This window comes from Pinus tabuliformis, chromosome 4_1 (genome assembly GCF_031772625.1).
Source record: "Pinus tabuliformis cultivar Carrire ecotype Pingquan chromosome 4_1, CPIR1, whole genome shotgun sequence".
Lineage (NCBI taxonomy): Eukaryota > Viridiplantae > Streptophyta > Pinopsida > Pinales > Pinaceae > Pinus > Pinus tabuliformis.
The window spans coordinates 888,447,008-888,458,169 of record NC_142303.1 but is presented as its reverse complement, the minus strand read 5'-3'; the positions used below and the strand labels follow the sequence as shown (position 1 = coordinate 888,458,169).

Sequence of the window (11,162 nt, the reverse complement as noted above, 5' to 3'; positions counted from 1 at the left end):
GTACAGACACTTGAGTAACAACTAGAAACATGGAATCTAGCTCAATATCCTTCTCTAGGATAGCATGAGGCAAAGGAATGTTTCAAGACATCTGGAAGTTGGAACCTTAGATTTTTATATCAGAAAGGTGACAAAAAAAAGGAAGAACCTTGATGAATATTAAACCTGCTAAGTTGTATATGAGAAAAACATCTGATTAAGATCTTAAAATGGAACTATTGCACTTGGGTGACAACTAAAAACATGGAATCTAGCCTTTGACAATTTTAAATTAGTCGTTATCAAAACAAGATGAAAGAATGTAGTAAATGATATTTATAGACAATATCCACACTAAAGAATAGTTAGACAGAAAATGAGATGCTAATATATATGTCACATAAAATGTGTAACAAAAATGAAGGTGGCATTGTTTATTTTGGGAAATGCTACTGTATTTACAAGCGTTTCAGGTATTTTTGTTCCAGGGCATGGAAGCAACCTTTAAGGAAAATCAAAGAGAAAGATGTAAAGATGGGATTATACAATGTGATACAAACCAAGTCATTTGTAGATAAATTGTAGAAGAGAAGATCTATGGTTTATATGTTAAGCTAAATGTGCAACTCTGAGTAGAAGCTATGGGTTCATACTATCACCTCAATGTACTATTATGGGTATTATTCTTCTCTTGAAATTGATGTAACTATTTTATCTCTATTTAATAATCCTCGTTGTTGTTCAGCTATGGAAATCTCTTTTGAAAAAGGGTTCAATAAGATGCTAGTGTTGTTCATGGGGCAACTCGGACTGTCAGAACTTAGACCTATGACAGCATGGAGAGGAAGAAATACTCAGAGAAAATGCAGGGTTAGATAGCCTGGAATAACATCAAGAGAAAACTATCAAGATTCAAAACTAGTTTAGATAGACGAAGAAGGACAATAGTTTCGGTGCTGTATCTCAGGGTACATAAACCAGAATTACAGGAATTAACAGCAGATGTGTCTGAGCAAGTTGAAAACTCTAGGAGATCGTTTGTCTGTAAAACAGAACACAAAATGAAGATGAAGAACAACATTGTGAATATTCTGAATCCTAAAATGACCATGGGGTGGATCTGGAGGAATTTCGTCCCATCCATATAATCAAGACTGTAGATAATAACCTTATCCAAACTCTCCATCGTTCTTGTACTGAAGCATGTTAAAGGACAGAAAACGGGAACTCATACAATTTACACAAATTTTGGGTCAATTAAATAGTCAGCACAAATGAATTCAAAACAAGAGGGCTCTGCTGATTCAGAGAATTCAAGATTAGCAGTTCAGTGAGGTTAAGAAGTGAATTTATACAATGTTCCTTGAGGTTGAAATTAAACGTGAATTCTGCTATGTGATGAACTAGGATTTGGTGCCTATTATATTGATGAAATTTTTGCATTGAGGGTTACTTTTATTTCAGATCTTCTTTTTCCAGGTTTTTTATTAGGTAAAATGTTTGTTCTTTTAAAGTAGAAATATCATTATACTAAGAGGAATTTAGTCTTAGAAGAATTGTTTAGAGTTTAGCTTCAATAACAAAGTTCGAAGTCATTAGAATATAGCTCATCACATCACTTAAAATAATTGAACTTGGATGAGTCCTTTGCATGTTGTTGGTTATAAGAGCCCTATGCACATTGATGATGTACCCCAAGTTGCAGATGTGGAGAGGGCAGGTCAGATATACCATAAATTCAGAGATCAACCAAAGGCCAAATGTCATACTGGTCATTAGCAAAAGGCTTATTCCTATCTCTCTGGAAGGAAGTACTTTTGACTGCATCCTTAGTAGCACTGGAAACTTGTGGATCATATGTAGGTCCATATTTTATAAGTGCCTTTATTCTGTTTCTACATGGAAAGAAACAATTTGAAAGTCAAGGCTATGTGCTAGTTTGCGAATTTCTTGTGGGTCTTCATCAATCTCAAATTTGAATTTTAGAAGTATCCATTTACTAACAAAGTTCCATTCAGTAAACTCAGGGCTAACACTCACACTCAGATATATTCTTTTCTTAGGAGACCAAGAAGATCAACTTCTTTTATTTCTTCACTTCTTATGTTAAATCTATTGTTTGCTGCAACTTTGTGATTGATATCAAGCAGGGGACAAATCTTGTGAGGTGTGTCTGCACTGAATGCTGGCTGATGTACTGCTTTCCATCATTTTTTATGTATTTGGGGTTGAACCTCCAGTAACGATTCTTGTTATATTTCTCTCTAGTACAATTTCTAAATTTAATGATATCATATTGTACTAAATTTAATGATATCTTGTTTGTGACTAAAGAACATCAGGAAGGTTGCTAGTGCTCAGAAACAGGCTTTTCTTTTATTTTTAATGAGTCAAAATTTTCTTGGGCAGAATTTGGCAAAAGAAATTGTAAGATCGAGGCAAGCTATTCAGCGCCTTTATGAGAACAGGGCACAGCTGAATTCGATATCTATGCACCTTGGAGAAAGTGGTGGTAATTTTTTCTTTACTACTTGTTCTCGGATCATCTTGCATGCAGTTTAATCTCTGTTCTGTTATTGAATTTGTAGTTGTTTCTCCCTACCTTTATCTGACAATAGCCATTTTTTACTATATATCAAGCAGTTGCAAGCTAAATATGATATTAACTAATTTGTAGTTGTTGTTCAACTTTCAGCGTTGAAGGACATTTCTGGACGTTCTCTGTATTGCTTCATCTCCGGTAACAACCTTAATCTCCTTTCCGAGTTTTTGCTTCATTTCTATTTCATCCATGGACCATGATAGAAAATCCTCTTCCATCAATTGTACATTAGCCACTGAGCAGCTACATAGTCTTATAAATTTGATTCAAAATTATTTCCCGATTGAAATGATTCAATTATATATATGCTTTCTTGATAATTTAAATTTTATTCCTTTGTGTTAAACTAATGCAAAGTGGTGCCATCGTGACTGTCTTGTTTCTAGTGAACAGACTCTAGAAAATCTTAGATACAAACTTCAATAGCTTTGCTTATGTCTGTCGGAATTTTGGACTAGTCATATCCCTGTATTGATATTATATTCCACTTGGCATTTTTTTTGTCATCCACACATTAAGAAAGCGGAAAACAAATGCATGTACATTTACATTTAGAATGCATGCGGAATTTGATTTAGGACTTAGTGTGTGCTCTCTGCTCTATGTTGAAACAATTTCACTTCTCTTTCCTTAGTAGCTAGGATTTTCACTGCAAAAAAGAAAGTAAACGACTGTTTATCATCTTAGATTGCATATTTAGGAATTGTATATGTACATCACGTGATCAACCTTAAAGGCAAACTTCTTAAGAAAGATCAACTGTAAAATACATTTCAATAAACATAAAAACGCTTTGGAACCTAACGCACACCATTTAGAAGTCTAGGCTAGAGACGTGTTCCGGCGTCGTAAAGCCTGGTAACTATCACTTTCATCGTAGGTTGGGTGATTCCTCCTCTTTGAAACGACAAGTGCCAGTACGGACTTGTGCTCCCACGTACCGTCGAGTATATATTGGGAGACCACAGTAGGTTATATCCTTTATCCTTAGGATACTATGCAACAAATAAAGAACGAATAAATGCACGGCGCCGTGAGCTTTACCAAGCAAAAAAAAACATCATAGAATGTCAAAAACACAAAAAACAAAAGGGTGACCAACCTTCCTCGTCTGAAATGGCCCACCTTGAAAACAATCCTCCCTTGCAATTATCAGACTCTTTATCTTCTCAGCAAACCTCTCAAACAAATACATCCATGCCTCATTGCCCTAACCCCTCCTTCGCACATGCTTTCAACAACGTTTATATTGATCAAGCACATCGAGATTTCCGTTCAAAGATTGATAAACTTCCACCTAAATGCCCATGCTCCATTTGTCTTGAATCATATCCTGGAATACATATCCGCAATTCCAACCACATGTATTGCTGCTCCAGATGCGTCTCTGAAACAAAGGGTCATCGCTTCTCATTATCAAACAACATGGACCCTGGCCCTCAACCAGCTACCCTTACGTCTCTTTCACAAATAGAAGAAATGCTCATTGCTAGGGTTAACCCTATACTGCAGGTAACACATGCACGTGGTGGCCAGTGGCCACACAATTTGTTTTCCTCAAGACATTACAAAAATCGCAAACATGTTGCCACGACGTGTTGAACACTTGGACATCCTAATTGTCACGCGTCATAGTAATGACCATAAGGCTTATGATTTCATTGTCAGTAGACATCGCGTTCTCGCTGCATTAGAATACAAATTGGCAAATGACCCATACTATAAGAATGTTTGTATTGATTCCAACGCACTGGCATCCTTACCAGCAATCCCCATTGATGTCTCCTCCTCCCTTCACCATTCCAATACTATAGAAACCACTGTCCGCCTTCCACTTGAACCACCCCATGAGCTCATCAAAGATTTCACAGACCCATCCGCTGACCAAACATCATCGTTCGTACCCATCATACCTAATACAAATACAGAAATCCAAGAAATCTGCCATTATTTGCATGCTTACAACCACCAATCTGATACTACAATTGAGTGGCCAACAATTGGCTTATCGCCAGTCAATGAATACAACACAGAAGGTCTACTCTCTATGGCTTTCCCCGCCCTTTTCCCGACAGGCGCTGCAATGCCAAATCAACCAAGAATGAAAGCAGTGCAGTTACATGAATATGCACTTCATCTCATACGTTACTACGATAACAGATTTGGAAGCCACCCACGCTTTCGTTATTACATATATAATCTCATGATGCGGCATCGCAGTCAAGCAACAGCGTCGATTTTTGTGAAAAAAAACATCACAGATAACTTTCCAATATCTATTCAAGATCTGAACATTCGATTAGAACAATTTCCAGATTAGCAATTGGCAGAGCAAGTCATGCGATTCGGTAGCTCTTTACGTGGAACAAGGTCATTTTGGCACAAAGCTAAAAATGAACTAACAGACATGATATCTCAACTCGGTTGCCCGACGTTCTTCTTCACATTAAGTGCAGCTGATACAAAATGGCCTGATCTTCATGCAGTCATGCCCGGATGTCTTCCTTCTGATATTGCAAAACAACAAAAGTGGAGAAATGATAACATTATCTCTAACCCACATTTAACATCACTATATATGCACCATAGATTCACAGCATTTCGTGAGATTATCTTAGAGAAACACTTGAATACAAAAGATTACTGGTACAGGTACGCATTCTACCGCATTTTTTTTTCTCCAAGAACTCTAAACAACATTCCTCACCTATTGCAAAATTATCTTACAAAAACGCATACTTGATAGGTATGAATGGCAACATAGGGGATTTGCGCACATCCACGGTTTCCTTTGGATAGAAAATGCACCTGATATGGAGAATCTCAACTGGGAAGACATAGAAGCAGTTGATATTACAAGGCAGTTCTTCGATTTATTTCTGGTTGGAACCCTCGTGCTTCTTCGTCTTCAAACCAACCAAATGCTTGGACAAATCCCGAAGACCCTTGCCTATTGTCCACACCACAAATCTTCAGAACCAATCCTTTCAGTGACTATGAACAGCTCGTCAATTGTGTTGAATGTCACACAAAATGCTCAGAAAGCACGTGCCTAAGAAAAAATGGATCCTCACTCCAATGTCGTTATAAAGCACCGTGGGAATTACATCCAAAATCGGCCTTATTCATTGATTCCAATGGCCAAAAAACATACACCCCTTCTGGCAACGACGATTGACTCAATAGCCATAACCCTACCATCCTATCTATTTGGCGTGCAAATGTTGACTGCCAACCAGTACTCTCCATACATGCTGTACAAAAATGTATCGCCAAATATGCATCCAAAGCAGAAAAAAAATCTGAAATCTTCCACCACATGCTACGTAGAATTGTCCTGGCTTCACCCATTGCTGACCCAACAACATCCGCATTTCGAAAATTTCTTGCAGAAACCCTTGTTGATCGTGACATTGGAGCACAAGAAACCTGCCATATGCTGCAAAAATTACCATTAACATTATGTAGTCGGCCATTCATTTATTTAAATGTAAACCAAAAAATTCTTATGCGCCTTCCACAAACGAACACCGCCTCCACTACATCCCCGCACTTCATAGATACATATATCCAGTGCCCTTCTACCCTAGAGTCCACATCACTAATAGAATTGGCAAGATCCTGGTCATATGATCCTCGTTGCAAAACAAACAAATGGAAACAAAGGCCTACAAAAGCAATTGTTCGGGTCATACCACGTTACTCCTCCATACCATCCACAACAGAACCTTGCTACGCTGACTTTTGCAGGGTTGAACTTATGCTATACAAACCTTTTCGCCATATCGTACAAGATATAGGAGATTCTGCTGCAGAATTCATCGCAAATTGGCAAACATTTCGTCCATTCTACAATCCTTGGCATCAACACCGCACACTATCTGATATTGAATCTGTCACAAATGATACCTCAACTATAAATGAAGCCAATCCAACAGACACCATGGAAATAAATGAATGGGAATTACTTTCCCAATTACACCCTACAAATGAGCTTCTCATAAACGACCTTGACATGCTTGGTCTTCGTGGCTTTGATGACACCCATAACTGGAATCATACCACTATCCCATTGCATCTACAAAATAATGCAATACAATTCATTGAGAATAGCCGCTCCATCCACTGCATTCTTCAAACACATCAACATACCCTACCGACCCTTACTACATTATCTCCAATGCAAAGAAAAGCTCTAAATATTTTTTTTAATCATTTTGCTAGGAAGGATTATTTACCCGCTCTCAGAATGATAATATAAGGCACTGCTGGTACGGGAAAATCCCTCCTTATTAATTGCATCAAAGATATGCTCATAGGCCTTGCAAGCCTGGAACCTTCACCGATCATGCTCCTCGCCCCTACAGGGGTTGCTGCCTTCAACATACAAGCATCGACAATCCATTTTGCTTTGCACCTTCCTATAAAGGATCTTATGCCCTTAGAAGGTAATGCTCTTGCAAAATTCCAAGAAGAACTCAGGCATATAAGATACATACTAATCAATGAAATGAGCTTCATTGGGCCAAAGCTTCTCAGCCATATTGATGAACGTCTTCGCGAGGCATTTCCCCACCAAAGAAACACTCCTTTCGGTGGTTGTTCCATAATATTGGTTGGTGATCTCGGTCAGCTACCACCCATCAAAGACATACCTCTATATGCAGGGACGATCCACGGAAGCGCATTGTGGAACACCTTCAACACAGTCATCACATTAGACACAATATTTCGTCAACAAGGCGACGACATCGCACAGGTTACTTTCAGGAACATTCTCCAGAACATTAGAGATGCAAATCCAACAATCGATGACTACAACGTACTCATGTCGCACACAGATTCCTTTTTATCAGAAGAAGAGATATGTTCATTCCATGATTCCATGCATCTATTTCCAACAAATGCTCAAACAATGGTCCATAATAAGCAAATGATGAAATCTCTAAACACTCCTATCGCACGATCCATTGCTGAAGATGACAACACATATTCCAGTGTTTCCTCTGAAGACGAGCAACTTGAGCGAATTGTATTGCTATGCAATGGCGAAAAAGTTATGTTGACTTCCAACCTTTGGGTTTCAGCCGGTCTTGTTAATGGTTCCCTTGGAAAAATTGTAACCATCTTTTACAAAGAATCAACTGCACCACCACAAATTCCAACATTTGTTGTCGTAGATTTTCTCAAGTACATTGGGCCTCCTTGGGATGAAATAAACCCCACTCACTTGCCTATTCCAGCAGTAAAAAGAAATGGTCATGCACAAATTCCACTGAAGATGGCTTGGGCTTTAACCATACATAAATCTCAAGGTATGACACTTCCAAAATCAACAATTGACATTGGAAAAATAGAACGTCAAGGTCTCACATTCACAGCTATTTCAAGAGTGCCTTCTCTACAAGATCTCCGGATTAACCCCGCATTTAGTTTCGATTGTTACAGTGAAATGAAGGACAACAAAAACATTGCTCACAGAAAACACACAGAAGAAATTCTCTGTTCAATGCCTCCTCCAGATAATCTGCTCCAACCCATACTTTGACATCAACAAAAGGTTTCCTCCATTTATTTACCTCATTCTATTTCATAACATACTTTTCATATCTTTCAACAACAACCAACTTTAATCAATATTAGTAAATAAGAAAATATTAGAATGTCTTTATATTATCTGTACATCTCATTCTAACCTTTTCTTTCTTTTGCAACAGGCCACATGGGCTCAGAAATAACATACCTGCACAACTACATGTAGATTGGCAAGCAAAAAAACTGCATCTCCAGCTACGCATTAACCTCCAATGGTGTTCAATATGCTGTTATTCACCATGCATCTTCCACTAACAATATATAAATCCCCATAGCAAAGGTAACTTCATTACCATTCATTCCAGATTCATTTTAACACAACTCACCTGCAAAGTATTACTAATAAATTTCTGCAGCTGATTTACATATTACTAATTCTAACAAAATATACATTTTGCAGGTCCATTACTGCTTCTTCGGGTCTTCGCTACCTCCACCATGTTTTCGTACAACTTCAAATATGGAATGACAAGCACAATTTTCTTTAGACTATTATATTCCTTCTCGAACCTCTTTTGTTACAATTCACTGTTTGTATTTTCCATTTCAAACTTGAAAAAGGATGTTTCAAGATCAAATACCGTTTTCATGGTTTGTTTCCTCGCAACTATTTGTGTTTTCCATTTCAAACTTTAAAAAGGATGTTACAACACACTATTTGTATTTTCCATTTCAAACTTTAAAAAGGATGTTACAATACACTATTTGTATTTTCCATCTCACACTTAAAAAAGGATGTTTCAACATCAAATACCATTTCGATAGTTTATGTCCTCACAACTATTTGTGTTTCCCATTTAAAACTTAAAAATGGATGTTTCAAGATCAATACCATTTTGATAGTTTATGTCCTCACAACCAATTCATTGTCAATGGGTTTTAACATATTTTGTTGACAAAATCAATTGATTTTAATGATTATAATACATGTTTTCAATATATCTTCATATTAATTTAATTTTCCATTTGAATAATGATTTCTTAAATAGCCCTTTCCAAATCAATATGTTTGCCCGGTTGTTGTTCGCATATTAATTTAATTTCCCATTTGAATAATGATTTCTTAAATAGCCCTTTCCAAATCAATATGGTTGCCCGGTTGTTGTTTGCATGGATTCATTCAATTATCTTCACCCTTAACTCCACAATTTTTACCAACTACAAACAAAGGTCTCTAAACAGGTTCAATGCATATTTATGGCTACTTGCATTCCATTTCAACGGTTTTAGGCATCGCTCCCTCAAATTAAAACTCGAATTCATCGACCCTTGCTTTCAAAAAAGCCTGCAAAATTCTATTCACATTTCAATATTCTTCCACACACTATGCCTTACGGCGTTTCCTTTGCAACATTAGGTGCAAATGCAACACATTCTTCCTCTTGAAGGAAGAGTTAGTGTAGGGAGGAAAGTGGAACGAGTCCCAATATTTGCCTCAAATACTCAAACTATTCTCTAGGAAGTGGCTTAGTGAAAATATTAGCAATTTGTTCTTCTGTAGGAACATACTCCAACTTCACAACCTAATTTGCAACTTTCTCTCTAAAGAAGTATTACTTGATTGGAATATGCTTTATCTTGGAGTGAAAATTTGGATTCTTTGACATGTTGATTGCGCTTGTGTTATCACAAATAATGGGAATAGGGTAATCATATAACATGTGTACATCTTGCAAGGTCTGTTTCATCCACATTAATTGAGTATAACAACAAGTTGTTGCAATATATTCTTCTTCAGTTGTGAATAAGGAAATGAAAGCTTTCTTCTTGCTCAACCATGAGACTAGACATTCTCCAAGAAAGAAATCACCACCACTTGTACTCTTTTGATCATCTACATCACGTGCCCAATCAGCATCAGTATAAATAGTGAATGAAAAATATTTACCTTTGGGGTACCACATAGCATAGTCCATTGTTTCTATGAGATATCTAAGAATCCTCTTGGTTGTTAGTAGATGGCTTTGTCTGGGATCTGTTTGAAATATTCCAACTATAGCAACAACTTTCATGATGTATATTCTTGTAGTTGTCAAATACAAGAAGTTGCCAATGATGGATCTATATAAATTCTGGTCCACTATTGGAGATTCATCCATCTTGCTAATCTTGCAACCTGTCACCATTGGAGTGCTCACTAAGGAGCATTCTTTCGTGCCAAATTTCTTCAAGACTTCTTTGAGATAGTAGCTTTGAGAGATAAAAATTCCTTTGGGTGTCTATGCAATATTGAATCCTTGGAAATAGGAAATCTTTCCAATCATTGATATCTCAAACTCAACATTAATATCAACTGCAAATTCATTGGTCAACAAATTTGAATCACTGGAAAAGATGATATCATCAACATATACAACCACCACAATGAGTTTTTTTCTTTTACTTTGACATATAAGTTGTTGTCAGTTGCACCTCTTTTGAATCACAATTGAGCAGGTAGTTGTCTAGATTTGAATACCAAGTTCTAGGGGCTTGCTTGAGAACATATAAAGCCTTCTTAAGTCTGCAAACAAAATCTAGTTTCTCTGTCAACTAAAAGCCTTATGGCTTCTTTATGTATACTTCGTCCTATAGCTCTCCATTGAAAAAAGCATATTTGACATCCATTTGATATATTCTAAATTTATTAAAGCAAGAAAATGCCAAAAACATTTTACTGCTTCTAATCTAGCAACAAGAGAAGATATATTATATTAATAAAAGACATTGAGACTACTATCAATCAACAAAAGTACATAAGAGATCCAAGAGTTTAGAATGTCTATGGCTAGATAGCATTAATTAGATAGAGTCTTGACTAGAGATAAAAAAACTAGCAATTTGATATACACAATTATAATAGAGTACTTAACAATGTAAATTATATGGACAGTCCCTAAAAGCCTTAAAGTTCTAAAACACATGAACTAACTAGATGGAAGATTGTTGAATCCCTCTTCTATAGCTACATATGGCATATTAGTGATGGGCTCCTGCACATTCTCAT

At 36.8% G+C, this 11,162-nt stretch overlaps 1 long non-coding RNA gene across 1 annotated transcript; it reads left to right on the top strand.

The window, feature by feature from the left end:
• The first annotated feature begins 1,955 nt into the window (after positions 1–1,955).
• LOC149179034 (uncharacterized) lies at positions 1,956–8,450 on the top strand. Its single transcript, XR_016258890.1, has 3 exons — positions 1,956–2,491; positions 2,675–2,719; positions 8,299–8,450. It is a non-coding gene; the product is annotated as an uncharacterized LOC149179034 (long non-coding RNA).
• The last annotated feature ends 2,712 nt before the right edge of the window (positions 8,451–11,162 follow it).